Raw genomic sequence first — 15,319 nt, forward strand, 5'->3', positions numbered from 1 at the left:
TGCAGGTACAGGATTCCCTTTTTTGTTCTATTGTATCAATGAGCAGGTACAAGATTCCCCCTTTTGTTGTATTCTATCAATGTGCAAGTACAAGATTCCCCCTTTTGTTCTATTGTATCATTGTGCAGGTACAAGATACACCCTTTGTTCTATTGTATCAATGTGCACGTATAAGGTTCCCCCTTTTGTTCTATTGTATCAATGTGAAGGTACACTATTCCCCCTTTTGTTCTATTGTATCAATGTGCAGGTACAAGATGCTCCTTTTGTTGTATTGTTTCAATGTGCAGGTATCAGATTCCAATTTTGTTGCATTGTACCATTGTGCAGGTACAATATTCCCCCTGTTGTTTTATTGTATCAATGTGCAAGTACAAGATTCCCCCTTTTGTTCTATTGTATCAATGTGCAGGTACAAGATTCCCCCTTTTGTTCTATTGTATCAATGTGCAGGTACAAGATTCCCCCTTTTTGTTCTATTGTATCATCGTGCAGGTGCAAGATTCCCCTTTTGTTCTATTGTATCAATGTGCAGGTACATGATTCCCCTTTTGTTCTATTGTATCAATGTGCAGGTACAAGTTCCCCCCTTTTGTTCTATTGTATCAATGGCAGGTACAAGATTCCCCTTTCGTTCTATTGTATCAATGTGCAGGTACAAGTTCCCCCCTTTTGTTCTATTGTATCAATGGCAGGTACAAGATTCCCCTTTCGTTCTATTGTATCAATGTGCAGGTACAAGTTCCCCCCTTTTGTTCTATTGTATCAATGTGCAGGTACAAGATTCCCCCTTTTGTTCTATTGTATCGATGTGCAGGTACAAGATGTCCCTTTTGTTCTATGGTATCAATGTGCAGGTACAAGATTCCCATTTTATTCTATTGTATCAATGTGCAGGTACAAGATTCCCCCCTTTTGTTCTATTGTATCAATGTGCAGGTACAAGATTCCCCACTTTGTTCTATTCTATTAATTTGCAGGTCCAAGATTCCCCCTTTTGTTCTATTGTATCAATGTGCAAGTACAAGATTCCCCCTTTTGTTGTATTCTATTAATTTGCAGGTACAAGATTCCCCCTTTTGTTCTATTGTATCAATGAGCAGGTACAAGATTCCCCCTTTCGTTCTATTGTATCAATGTGCAGATATAAGATTCCCCTTTTTTTCTATTGTTTCAATGCCAATGGGTATTGAATATGAAGAAGCAAAGGTAAGTGGATCTTCACTTCAGGATATGTAGCTGTTGTTTTTTTAAGATTCCACAGGGCCTATATAATGTCAAGGTGACAGGATGCTTTCTCTCATCCAGAACAATTGGCATTGGTTATATTGTTAACATTAGGCTAGGGTTTATTTACTTCTAGACTTTAGTGTATTAAAATGTTAACCACCTGCCATGAAGGGGCTTGAATCTATTCCCAGAGCTTCCACACCACCTCCATATAACAAGATACAGCTTGTTGCATGTTAGTAAATGACAGATATTGTTGTAGAGACTATGAGGAGACTCAGATGATTGGTCTCACTCCTTTGAGATCATGAGCTGGTCTGCCCACAAGTCCATATAAGCTCAGCATCATGTCTGCTGCTTATGCCACTTTTCACTATTAACCCTTTCATACCTATATGCAGCAGCCATCTCCACTGTCCCCACTTTAAGACACTGCAATACTCACTGACAAACCCAAGTACTCATCAAAATATGGAAGGTGCTGGAAACATTTAGCAGGCCAAGTGGTATCAGACAGAGAGGAAGGTGTGTTTAATGGTTCAGTTCAATGGCCTTTGAGTAAAAGTGCTGTAAATTTGCATTTACATCTGCCTCAATGAGCTTTGCACTGGTGTCTGCTGTCCAATGGAGTACCGCAGGGGTTAATGATGGGCCATTTATTGTTTGTTCAAAAAAAAACCAAGATAGGTATGAAAATGGGTGAATTGATAAGCATGTTTGCGATAACACAAAGATTGGCTGGGTGTTTGATCGTGAGGAAGAAAGTCTTACATTACAAGAAGACATTAGGTGAGTTGGTCAGATAGACGAATCTGTGGCAGGTGGGACTTAACCCGAGAAAGGATGAGGTGATACACTTTGGAAAAGTTACAAGATGAAATGAATGACATGATTGCACTGCAAGGAGTTCAGGGGAGATTCACCAGGATGCTGCCTGGATTGGAGTGTTCCAGCGATGAAGAGAGGCTGACAGGTAGTTTTCTTCAGAACAGAGAAAGCTAAGGGGGCACCTGACAGAGGTGATTAGGATGATGAGGGGCATGGACAGGTGGATAGTAAGCACTAGTTCCCCTTCATTGAAGGGTCAACAACCGGGGGGCATTTGTGGAAAGAAAATTGAAGAAAGGTCACTGGACTCAAAATGTTAACTCTGTTTTTCTCTTCACAGATGCTGCCAGACCTGCTGAGTTTCTCCAGCAATTTTTGTTTCAGATCACAACCAATTTGTATCTCAGAGACGTATTTGGCAGCATATGCCTTAGTACCCAAACCTAACTGATGTCCGTCAACTCCAAGCTTGAAGGTTTCAGTAGTCCCTGAGTCTCAATAGTTTTCGGAGGGGAAGTTCCAGATTCCCAGTACTTTCTGACATCACCCTTGTGCAACTAAACAGTCATTATAATGTGAACACTCCTTGTAAGCTTGAGATATTCCCAGTGACAACACATAGAACCCATACAATACACATTCCAGAAATTAGCCATTACTGCAATTGGTCAAAGTCACTCCTTGAGATCATGTGATATTCTTAATGGTGCTGCATAAGAGATTTGAAAAGAATGGGCAACCTCCATTATTACACTTCATTGACATTAATTTTAGCTGTTATCACTGCTTGAAGGCTCCTTGGATCCTTATGACATTTTATCTTGCATTTCTTGACTATATCATGGGACGTTGCTCAGCATAAGTACAGCTTTAATATTAACCGCTGAATACTCAACTGCCAAGACCAATATTCCAATTATGATGCTGGGTTAGGCTTAGAAGGTCAAACTTTGCATATCTTCTGGAGAAAGATATACTGAAGGGAATTGAATTTGAATGAACGCTGTGCTTCTGTTGATCTAGCTCTTAGTATTCCATTTCCCTTATTTCACCTCAAGTCTGTTCTTCCGATTTCAGTCACCTAATGCTCACCCACACCAGCGTCTCCCATCACTCTCCAATCAACAGTAGGACAAGGCATCCCAGAATAAATATTGAATCATTTTTTGGTGAAAATTAAATTATGATCCCCTTATTTGGAGAGCACACTCACGACAGACCACCAGTCTCTTTCTTAATTGGTGCGGTTTGATCGGTTTGAAAGGGGAGCTGATAGCAGGCAGCCAGACCTCCACCAATGTGCACTTCACTGTCTCTGATCAGAATGTTTTCAGCATGGCCATGTTTATTAGACGGGCTGTCAGTCATTTGGAATGTCTGCACATTGATTGTGATTGGTGACTGGATAAACATTGTATTCCCTTTGCAATCACACTGGAGCACTGAGTGCTAATACTTGCTGCCGAGAGATTTGCGATAAGGTCATGAATGTGAAGGAAGCAGTATAGCTCTGAGAGCTAGCTGAAATGAATGTTTAATCTGTGGGTTTACTGAGCACCTGCCTCTATCTTTGGTTTCATATCCCAGTTCCAAAAGAAACCATTTTTGCTTCCTCTCTGCCATGATTCCTGCCTCACATTCCTGACCCTGTTTGCAGTATTCCCTGCTCAACTAAAGCTTCCAATATGAAAACAATGGTGAAGGTAGAATCAAATTCTTTCATCCGGCAGCATTTTTGGCAAGGTCAGTATTTACTGCCATCACTAATTGCCTGGAAAAGGTGGTGATCAACCACCTTCTTGAATCACTGTGATCCTTGTGGTGTAGGTACACACCCATTGTACTGTTAGCAAGGAAGATTCTGGACTTTGAGTCAGTAACAGTGAAGGAATAGCGACATTGTTCCAAGTCAGGATAATGTATGACTTCAAGGAGATGACAGTGTTCACCCATTGTATCGGCTGTCCTTGTCCTTCTAGATGATAAAGGTTATGGGATTGGAAGATGCTGTTGAAGGAGCCTTGCATCTTGTAAATTGCCACAGTGCAGCAGTGGTGAAAGAGGAGACTATTACAAGTAGTGAATGGCGTGCCAATCACCTGAGATAATTTGTACTGGATGGTGTCAAGTTTCTTGAGTGTTGTTGGAGTTGTGTTCATCAGGCACAGACAGGGAAATTATACCAACACATTCCTGACTTGTAGGTTATAGATACGCACCAGGGAGACAGGGAGTGAGTTACTTGCTGCAGGATGCTGGTCCCTGACCTGCCCTTGTGCCACAGGACCTATATAGCTGGCCACGTTCAGTTTCTGGTCAATAGTAAATCCCAGGATGCTGATAGTGGAGAATTCAGCAATAGTAATGCCATTAAATGGCAAGGGGCAAGGGTTAGACTCTGTCTCGTTGGAGATGGTCATTGTGTGGTGTGAATGTGACCTGCCAGTTGTCAATAGTTGATTAGTGGTGCTGGAAGAGCACAGCAGTTCAGGCAGCATCCAACGAGCAGCGAAATCGACGTTTCGAGCAAAAGTCCTTCATCAGGATGAAGGGCTTTTGCCCGAAACGTCGATTTCGCTGCTCGTTGGATGCTGCCTGAACTGCTGTGCTCTTCCAGCACCACTAATCCAGTATTTGCTTTCCAGCGTCTGCAGTCATTGTTTTTACCCAGTTGTCAATAGTTGTCCAGATTTTGCTGCACATGCACTCAGGCTGCTTCAGTATCCAAGGAGTTGGGAATGGTGTTGAACATGATGCAGTTAATGTTCTACTTCTGACCTTATGGTGGAAGGAAGTTGATTGCCTTTTCATCACCTTCGGGAACTTAGTGATGGGCAATATAGTCTGACATGACCAGTGACACCTGCATCGCAAGAATGATTTTTTACCGTATTGTCTTTGCTTCTGTATTGTTCCTAGTTATTCCTACTTGGAGGTAAGATGCAAACACATGATCTTACATTAAAGCAGCACTTTCATGAGAAACAAATGAAAAAAAATCATTAAGTTGTATCTGTGAGGAGGTGAAATAGGACCACTGACTTTGTACAGTCAAAACTTGGGAAGGTGTCCTAGGAGGCAGAAGGTAGAGCTAAGTTCTGGAGTAGGGCTCAATGAAAGTCATGGGAATTTTAGAAGCTTGCAAAACACTCTATGCCATTAAGAGTTCTGGGCTGTTATGAACAGGGGAGGAAACGCACAAGCAATATTTGCTTTTTGTAACAAATTTAGGCATCACAACAAAAACCTACAGCCAGTGGGTGAAGCTCTCTGTCATAAAGCTGGCATTGTCAGTCTGTAATTTTAATAACTCAGTGGGGGTCAGACTCAGGAAAGGAAAGCATCATATCAGAACATGAGCAGTCAGTGAGGCAGTAGGCAGTTAATGAAGGAGAGGCTCTTGACTGACAGTTAAGGCCAGACCATCAAAAGTGAACAGTTACAGTCCCTTGTCAAGTTCTTAAAAAAACTTGGTCCCAGTAATATTTCAGGGTAATAGCTGAGAAATCCATGGATGTAGCAGAAGATGGATTTTGGCTTAAATTATAATGTGTCCTCAACAATCACCTTTGGATCAAAATTCATTTCTTTCTTAACACTAGTGTTATTATCCCACACACATTCCAAAAGATGCACTATTTGATGCCTCGAATGTTGACCCTTATAAAGGATCAGCCATTGCTCAGTTGGTAGCAATCCAGCTCTCTGGAGGAGTGAGCATGTAACCCAGGCTGATCCTTCAGTACTGCGCTATGGGAGTGCTGTACTTTTAAAGTTGCCATCTCTTGCAAAAGACATTAAACCAAGTCCCCGTCTGTTCCTTTAGCTGAGATTATGGATCTCCCGGTGCTGTTCAAGGAAGAGCTGGGGATTTCTCCATCATTTTATGGTCAATCTTCCTTCTTCCATCAATACCTTAAAAAAACATTTCAGTGTAGTCTGTGGAATTTTACTTCTTGCTGTTTTTCTACCTTCCTTTCTATTTTATAGTGATGACCATACTACATTAGTTTATCTGACTTTGGCACATCTAAAGGACATATAAAGAGCTGTTAACCACTCATTCCTTATTTGATTAGAGCAATGTTTTAGAACAAATACAGTCAAATAGTTAATAAGGTAGCAAGGTGAGTTTGGAAAAGCTACTACAATTTTCCATGGAACAGAGATTATTAATAGAGGTTTCCAAAATGTTGAGATGGTTTGATAAAGTAGATTGACAAAATTGTTTCCCATTACAACTGGGTCAGTAACAAAATTGTTATTTTAAAGATTCAAAGTCACAGGAAAAGGACCTTGAGAAGAGATCAGGGAATGGATTCAGTCATAGATTTGTTGCGATCTGGAATATTCTATCTGACAAGCTATCAAACTGATTCGATAACAAACTTTAGAAGGATAGTGGACATGAACTGGAGAGATTAAACATCTACCACAAAGCTAGTGCTGGTAATATCGTCCCAAATTAGAATTTCCTTTATTGTCACATGTACTCAAGTAAAGGAGTACCATGAAAAGTTTACAATGTCATCCCACATGGCACCATCTTAGGTACCAAGTACCTAGGTACAAATCTCAGATAAATAGAAAATAAAGGGAAAAAAAAAGTTACATTACTTACAGTTATTCATTGTACAACTTAGAAAAATGAGAAATAAAGTAAAAAGGATAAACATTACAGTCGTTCTATAAAGGGCCTGCAGTAGATCAGCGCAGGGAGCTTCCACAATTGTTCTGACAAAGCTCTCAAGCTGCTGACTGCAAACACCAGGCCCAAGTCCAACATCTGTCCCTGCTCCCTGTGAGTCTCCAGCCCCTGACTGTCCCTGTTCCCCGTGAGTCTCCAGCCCCTGACTGTCCCTGTTCCCTGTGAGCCTCCAGCCCCTGACTGTCCCTGCTCCCTGTGAGTCTCCAGCCCCTGGCTGTCCCTGTTCCCCGTGAGTCTCCAGCCCCTGGCTGTCCCTGTTCCCCGTGAGTCTCCAGCCCCTGGCTGTCCCTGTTCCCTGTGAGTCTCCAGCCCCTGGCTGTCCTTGTTCCCCGTGAGTCTGCAGCCCCTGGCTGTCCCTGTTCCCTGTGAGTCTCCAGCCCCTGACTGTCCCTGTTCTCCGTGAGTCTCCAGCCCCTGGCTGTCCCTGTTCCCTGTGAGTCTCCAGCCCCTGACTGTCCCTATTCTCCATGAGCCTCCAGCCCCTGACTGTCCCTGTTCCCTGTGAGTCTCCAGCCCCTGACTGTCCCTATTCTCCGTGAGTCTCCAGCCCCTGACTGTCCCTGTTCCCTGTGAGTCTCCAGCCCCTGACTGTCCCTATTCTCCGTGAGTCTCCTGCCCCTGACTGTCCCTGTTCCCTGTGAGTCTCCAGCCCCTGGCTGTCCCTGTTCCCTGTGAGTCTCCAGCCCCTGGCTGTCCTTTTTCCCCGTGAGTCTCCAGCCCCTGGCTGTCCCTGTTCCCTGTGAGTCTCCAGCCCCTGACTGTCCCTGTTCCCCGTGAGTCTCCAGCCCCTGGCTGTCCCTGTTCCCTGTGAGTCTCCAGCCCCTGACTGTCCCTGTTCCCCGTGAGCCTCCAGCCCCTGGCTGTCCCTATTCTCCATGAGTCTCCAGCCCCTGACTGTCCCTATTCTCCGTGAGTCTCCAGCCCCTGACTGTCCCTGCTCCCCGTGAGTCTCCAGCCCCTGGCTGTCCCTGTTCCCTGTGAGTCTCCAGCCCCTGACTGTCCCTGCTCCCCGTGAGTCTCCAGCCCCTGACTGTCCCTGTTCCCCGTGAGTCTCCAGCCCCTGACTGTCCCTGTTCCCCGTGAGTCTCCAGCCCCTGACTGTCCCTGCTCCCCGTGAGTCTCCAGCCCCTGACTGTCCCTGCTCCCCGTGAGCCTCCAGCCCCTGACTGTCCCTGCTCCCTGTGAGTCTCCAGCCCCTGGCTGTCCCCATTCCCCGTGAGTCTCCAGCCCCTGACTGTCCCTGCTCCCCGTGAGCCTCCAGCCCCTGACTGTCCCCATTCCCCGTGAGCCTCCAGCCTGCTCTGCATCACTGCTCCAAGTTAAGCTTTTTCAAAATCACTAAAAAAAAGAGTCAGAACAAGAAAAGAGAAAAGAAAAAAATAGATGGAATGGACTGACTACTCCACTGCTGCTATTTTTAAATGAATGCTTGCTATAAGTTTGAACATGCTGTAACTTTATAGAGCTCTCTGATTACAAGTCCATATGCTCTGATGCTCTGATTACCTGAGCATTATTGTAAACATTGAATGTTCACATGGCACCATTTTTGGACTGGTGATTATAACTTACTGAATGAAATGTCTCTGCGTCAGATCAGGGAGTTCAGTAACATTCTAAAACCTGAACAAGCAAATTAAAAATTTAAGACCATATGTTCCATGGTTAAAAAGTGTAAATAAGCACATTTTCTTTGAACAGGTACATATCCATTGCCTAATATCCTCCATATCTCAGTTACAATCGAGGGAGAACATAATATGATGTAGAATGACATTGAATAACAACAGAAAGAATTAAAAGTGCACCGATTAGTTCAGGTAGTTTTGTTATTATGTGATAGTTGCATTCCTGTGTGACGCTGTGCTATACAAAAATTGTGCAATACAAGTACACAAAGTGTTGGTGATGAAGTTGTGTTATAGCCAACACATACTTTAAAAGTTTGCGCGTTAGAAAAAGCGTTCCCTATTCACCCAATCGCTTTACAGCCAATTTGCATTAATGAAAGATGCGTAATATCAGAACAGCTTGTGTCTGAAAGAGAAAGTGTGGGATCCCTCATTGACCAACAATTGACTGTCTCCTTCTAAGTATAAGCAACTGGATTGCTTCCATAAAGAGCTGGTACAAGACATGATGGAGTAGCAGAGGCCTGTACTGTTCTGTAATCCCACAATTCCGCATCATGCATGAGGAGCCTTTTCAAGATAAGTTTGGAGAATCATGACCTTGAATATTGTTATCACACATGGTAATCAGACCAAGAACAACACATGTCATGTTTAGTGTTAAGTGGATGGAAAACTCATTAGGAGACAGGATCCATAATTAATGGTGGGCGGCCACCATGGCAGCTCGATTTACACCTTCCACCGAGTTCCTGAGTGTCCCCGGGAGAGTCTGCTAAAGCTCAGCTGATTGCAGCAGGCAGCTGGCCAGGCGTGAGTGAAAGTGAGGAGAGCATGGCTGTGCCAGTCTCATTTAGTCAAAATGGAAAATTCTTTTCTCGGCCAAAGTCTAATTAATAAATTTTCCCAAAGATGCTTTCGTTAATTGAAAAACCCAATTAAGTGAGAAGCTTTGCTGAATTAAAACTTTGATGGTTTTCCTGAAGATGTGGGAGAAATAGAATAGCTCTCAGTTTGGTGTGGGTGGGGAGGGGAAAGAGGCCCAATGGGAAATATTGATGTAGCTGTTCTGGAGTTTCTCTATCAGCTTCGTGTTGGTGCAATGACAATGTACTCTTACCAGCTGAAATCTTATTTCCTAGCTCGAACACTATCCCTTGCAGTTAAAGCCAGATCCCAACAACGTGTTTTGACATTTGAGGCAATTGTCCAGTTGTTTCTTCATTTATCTCCCTTTCCCCAATCTTTCCTTGCTGCCTCACACTTAGACCTTGAGCTTTATCTTCTCTTTGCGTACCCCCGACAACACCCACACTATTTTAATATCCTGGCTCTTTGTCTATCTTGTGAGTTTAAATCTGAGGATCTCCTCAGCTCTCCACTTACTCTTCCCTTCACAGTTCAAGCTTTTTGTTCTGAATCATGTGGCTTCATTTCAGTTTATCAGTAATAGAAAGTGATCATTGTCAGTGTTCCTTCCTGTCTGTCTAAGACACGTTGGCTTCCAAATGTGGAAGTAACTGCTGTGCACAGGTCTCAGAGTTCTGAAAGAGTTATGGAGAACTGAGGCCACTGCCCAAATACATTGAGGGCATGTTCAAAATTGAGTGGACTTCATTAACAATTGGGCACGTTAGTGGCTTGTCACTTCCTTGCCCCAATTTCTGGCACGGACTCCGAACATCTGCAGTGCCCGATGCAAAGTGTTAAAATGTAAAACCCACTCCCAAGATACTTGCTCCATTTTGAATTCTTGTTATCACTCATCGGGTAATCAAGACAATTAATGAGATGGTCAATATGGTTTTATTTGATGAACTTTTAACAACACAGTTCCTTTTCTCCAGTGTGATAAAGGAATGGGGAGCTCAGCATGACAGTGTAAAAGATAAATTTGAATGATTTGCGATCATCTTCAGTCAGGAATACCAACTGGATGATTTCTCCCCAGATTATCAGCAGCCTAAAATGCCAGTCTTTAATCAATTTGATTCACTGCATGTGACATCCTGCAGTGCTGAAGATGTGTGCTCCAGACCTAGCCATTTGCCCCTATCCAAATAAAATGGAAAATTGCCCATGTATTTCCTGTCCATAAAAAAAAGAGTGAATCTAATCTGGCAAATTACTGCTCCTTCTCTCATCAGTCTATTCTCAATCACCATAATATAATGGAAAGAGTCTTCAACATTGCTAATAATCAGCACTTATTCAGCAATAATCTACTCACTGCGACTGCATTTGGATTGTGCCTTGATACCAACATCGTAAACAGAGATGAAAACTGCATGTGAGGTAAAAGTGATTGTTCACTGACATTAAGGTAACATTTGGGGGTAGCATCAGGAAACCCTAACTCAATGGGATTCAAGACTTTGATTTGCCAGTGTTTAACCTATCACAAATGAAGATGGTTCTGGTTGTAGTAGCCAATATTTGCAAACATGTCTGCAGAAATTCTTCAGGGTAGAAAGTTTCCTAATCAGTCTTTTCAGAGATGTTATTACACATCTCTGGAGCAGGTGGAACTCGGGTCCCTGGCTCAGAGAGGGGCACTACCACAGTACCTCAAAAGCCCCACCCTTCCTTGGGACATTGCCCTCGGCTCATATATCATCAGCTCCTTCATTAATCACTATCTCTCCAACATAAGGTCAGACAATGAGGTGTCACTGATTATTTCACAGGAATTTGTTCCGTTCATGATTCCGCAAATCCTGAAGCAGTCTTTTTCCACATGCAGTAGGATCTGCATAATACTTGTGCTTGAGTTAATAAACAGCAAATAACATTCACATCTCAAAAGTTCCAGACAAGTCTAAACATCTTCCCTTGACAATTAATGGCATTACAATAATCAAATCTGGGATATTATGCCAGTCTCAATAATAGTGACCATAACACCTATCAGTTATTGGTGTGAAAATGCATCGAGTTCACTTAAGCCCTTGATTTTGGGAAATCTGACATCCATCCTTAGACTGTGGAGTCTATTCGTGAAACTAAATTCACAATACTGTGGAAGACTCTTAACTTCCCTCTGAATTGGCCTAGCAAGTGTTACAGCATGGAAATTGAACCCCTCTGTTAACTAAACCCAACCACCCAAAAAAGTTCACCTTGCCTCATAATCTGTTAAAAGTGTGAGTGAGTGAAAGAGAACTCCTAATTTCCACTATTAAAAGAAAGATAACAATTTATTTTCCTAACAGAACACAACACAAAAATTATTAACAAATCCAAGCCCCCTTTTTCTTAACCAACTACTATTTAACCCTAACTCTATAAAAATGTTTCTCCTGTAACACAATTATTAAACATTACATTAACTTAATCTCAAGTCCACATAGTCTCTGTCTTCTTCGCTGTCTCCAGTCTTCCATTTACTGATCTCACTGAGTCTTCTTACTTTTTACTGTTTTTACAGGAAAAGGTACCTTTTGATAGAGAATGCTTTGTTATTTCTTCAAGAGCCAAGATGTTTTATGGGCCGTTAACTCTCTGGCTCCACGCAAGTTGCTCTGCTCTTCAGTGGCAGTTACTCTGACCAATTTTCAAAATGCCCTGGTTTTATAGCCTCCAACATTGTACCCTGCCATTGGTCTGATGTCATCAACACAAGGAGTTCAAACTCAATTGGGTTTTAGTAGCCTGGGCATCATTTACATTTGAATTGTTGTCAAAACAGCAATCGAAGCTCAGGTATCCATTTAACGGCCGTTTGCTACCTGTATCAATTTTGGAACAGCCAATCTCTTAGCTGTTCTGTTCTGCAGCTGTGGCTGTATTTTAAATTTATTTTAAAAATTCAGAAAGCACTTTCTATCTTAAAGTGAACATACATTCTTTTGACTTTGTTAGCACAAACTATTCAGTTCAAGGGTAATTTGGGACTCATTAATGAGTCACAAGCACTGGCTTTGCCATCCCACCAAAGAACAAAGAAAAAGCAATTGCCATTTTAAATTAGCTGAACTTAAAGCAAATTCCTATAAAGGAAGCTTCTGTCGTTCCTGAAACACCTGACAGTCAATGAGGTTTTTTGAAGAGTTGAAACTGTGAAAATGTCAAAAATAAGGCAACTAATTTGCACATGGTAAGCTCTCACAGACCACAGTGCAAGATTTGTTAGATCTTAGTGATGTTGACTCAGGGATAATTATTGACCAGATTTTGATTTTAGGAGGTTCGTGATCACAGTTACCTAACATAGGCAGTTGACAATTTGGTAGCAATTTCCTGATAGATAATTGAGAATCCGCAATTAAATATCGTGCGTTAATTAATGAGGCAAAGAAAGGAAATATATGATCCATGGTTAAAGAGACCTCATTGATGCTGAATCTGTTCCGTAAAACAGAGTTGAGGCAGCCCTCTCTCATAGTTCCAGGTATCTTGAAGACTTTCATGATAGTTTTGGGTGGAAGCTGTCTTTGTTCTTCACTTGGGCTGGGGTAAGGGAACTCCTGGTCTTTTTTCAAGAAGACGGTGAAAAAAGACCAGGAGTTCCCTTACCCCAGCCCAAGTGAAGAACAAAGACAGCTTCCACCCAAAACTATCCTCTCTCCCCACATATCTCTACTGATGTGTGTTATTTTGGAGGCTGGCCATCTCTTACCCAATGGCCATGGGTAGTTACTTTTGATGACTAAATGATAATTGTCTTTTTTCCCACCTTGATTTGAAGGTTAGATTTCATTCCTTCTAAGAACAAAGCATTCTTATTTCAGAAAACTTCGTACTCATGATAGGGCACTGTGCCATGCCAGAATCTTTTGTTTATATGGGGCTGGTTACTAATGTGACACAGTTAAGTGCAGTTACATGCTACAAAGGAAATACCAGATACGAAATGCTGAGTGAACAGAGGTTTAAGGAGGATCCCAATTTCCAACACTGGGCACCAGAGAGAACTCCTCTACTCTTCTCTGAAATTGTACAATCATGGAATCCCTAGTGTACAGAAAGAGGCCAGTTAGTTCATCAACTGCACAGACCCTCAGGAGAGCATCCCAACCAGACCCAGCCCCCTACCCTATTCCCATAACTGTCCATTTACATTGGCTAGCCTGCACAGCCCTAGGGACTATGAAGAATTTAACATGGCCAATCCACTTAAGCTGCACATCTTTGCACTGTGGGAGGAAACGGGAAGCCCCCGCAGACATGGGGAGAACATGCATACTCCACATAGACCGCCACCCAAGGCCGGAATCGATCCCAGGTATCTAGCACTGTGAACCACCGTGCAGACTTACTGTGCCTTAGAGTTTTTTATATGCTACAGGGAGAGTGCAAGGTTTAAAGTCTCATCTGAAAGGCGATACCTTCAATGGTAAATCACTCCATCAGGACTGTACTGGCAGGATCAGTCTAGACTGTGTACCTTTGCTTTTGGAGCAGGAGTTGAACATGTTACATGGTGATTCAGTACTCCACTGAGTCATCATGGCTGACACCATTAGCTGATATCGAATGACTATAAAAAGCATGAGAAATGGGAAGACTTTATGATTGGATTATGTAATTCCCTCTCGAGGGGACAGTATTTTCCCAGTGGACCATCTTGACCTGGACCATGAGCTGTGATGTCTGGTTTGTGGAGATGAATTCTATTCAATAAATGAAGATGGCTGGCCGATTTGTAGGAAAAGTCATCTCTCATGATCACAATATTCATGCATCCTTTCAACTGTCAATCAATGAAGCATTGGGTGTTTAGGGGAATAGATAAAGATAAATGTAGGTGTAGCATGTGGAATTCAGATTAAGCTGTGAAAGGTTTGGAACATCTCTGTCATATTTATTGTTTGAGCTGTAAAACAGTAATCAATCTTCAGACACATGGCCTTCTTAATGTCTATAGTTCTGCTGGAGCAGATAATAATGCCACAGAGACTGCATTAAAAAAAACACTTAAATGCAGTTTGTCTTTCCAACATTGTAGTCACAAGTTAATAAAATAACTGTTGCTTAAAATAAGGACTCGGAGTTTATTCAGGAATCTAAAACACAGTTCCAAATAAAATATTTTATGAGTATGCTAGATTGCTCAGTGAAACTAGCTCTGTTCTGAAATAAACTACAATTGAAAAATGGATCACAGTTTCTGAAAATGGTGGATCCAGATCTCTAGATTTTCTTCCATCTTCTGCCATCCTCTCTGAACACAACTTGTCCAAATGAATTGAATTGATTTGATTTTATTGTCACATGTACCAAGGTACAGTGAAAAGCTTTGTCTTGCCAGCAATACAGGCAGATTGCATCGTGGAGTAGCATAGATAAGTGAATAATAGGTAAACAGCAGCAAAAGCAAAAACACAGGTACAGGTGAATGTTAAGCATTTGTGAGTCCATTCAGTATTCTAACAACAGTAGGGTAGAAACTGTTACAAAACCGGCTGGTGCATGTGTTCAGGCTTCTGTACCTTCTCCGCGATGGTAGACATTGTAGAAAAACATTGCCAGGGTGGAATGGATCTTTGAGAATGCTGGTGGCCTTTCCTTGACAGAGGGCCTGGTAGATGGATTCTATAAATGGGAGGTTGGCCTTTGTGATTGTCCGGGCCGAGTTCATCACTCTCTGTAACCGTCTCCTGCCCAAGCTTTGGAATTGTCTTCTTCTGCCACTTTACCTGTCCACTTCCCACTCACCATTAAAGATGCCCCATAAAACATGGTTGTTCAGTTCAGCTTTTAGCGACTCTTCCTAATGTCTTTGGTGTCAGTTTATATCTCATTACATTTCTGCAGGATGTTTAACCTCTGCTGAAATTGCTGTCAATGCTGTGAGATAGAGGAAGTATGGAGAGAAGAATTTATTCACATACAGAAATACTTCATGCAGGCCTTTGGGAAATGCCCATGCTCCCAGTGGGATAAATCTGGGAAGGTGCAGGAATGCTGCTGTGAGGTCTGT

This window comes from Chiloscyllium punctatum, chromosome 40 (assembly GCF_047496795.1).
Source record: "Chiloscyllium punctatum isolate Juve2018m chromosome 40, sChiPun1.3, whole genome shotgun sequence".
Classification (NCBI taxonomy): Eukaryota; Metazoa; Chordata; class Chondrichthyes; order Orectolobiformes; family Hemiscylliidae; genus Chiloscyllium; species Chiloscyllium punctatum.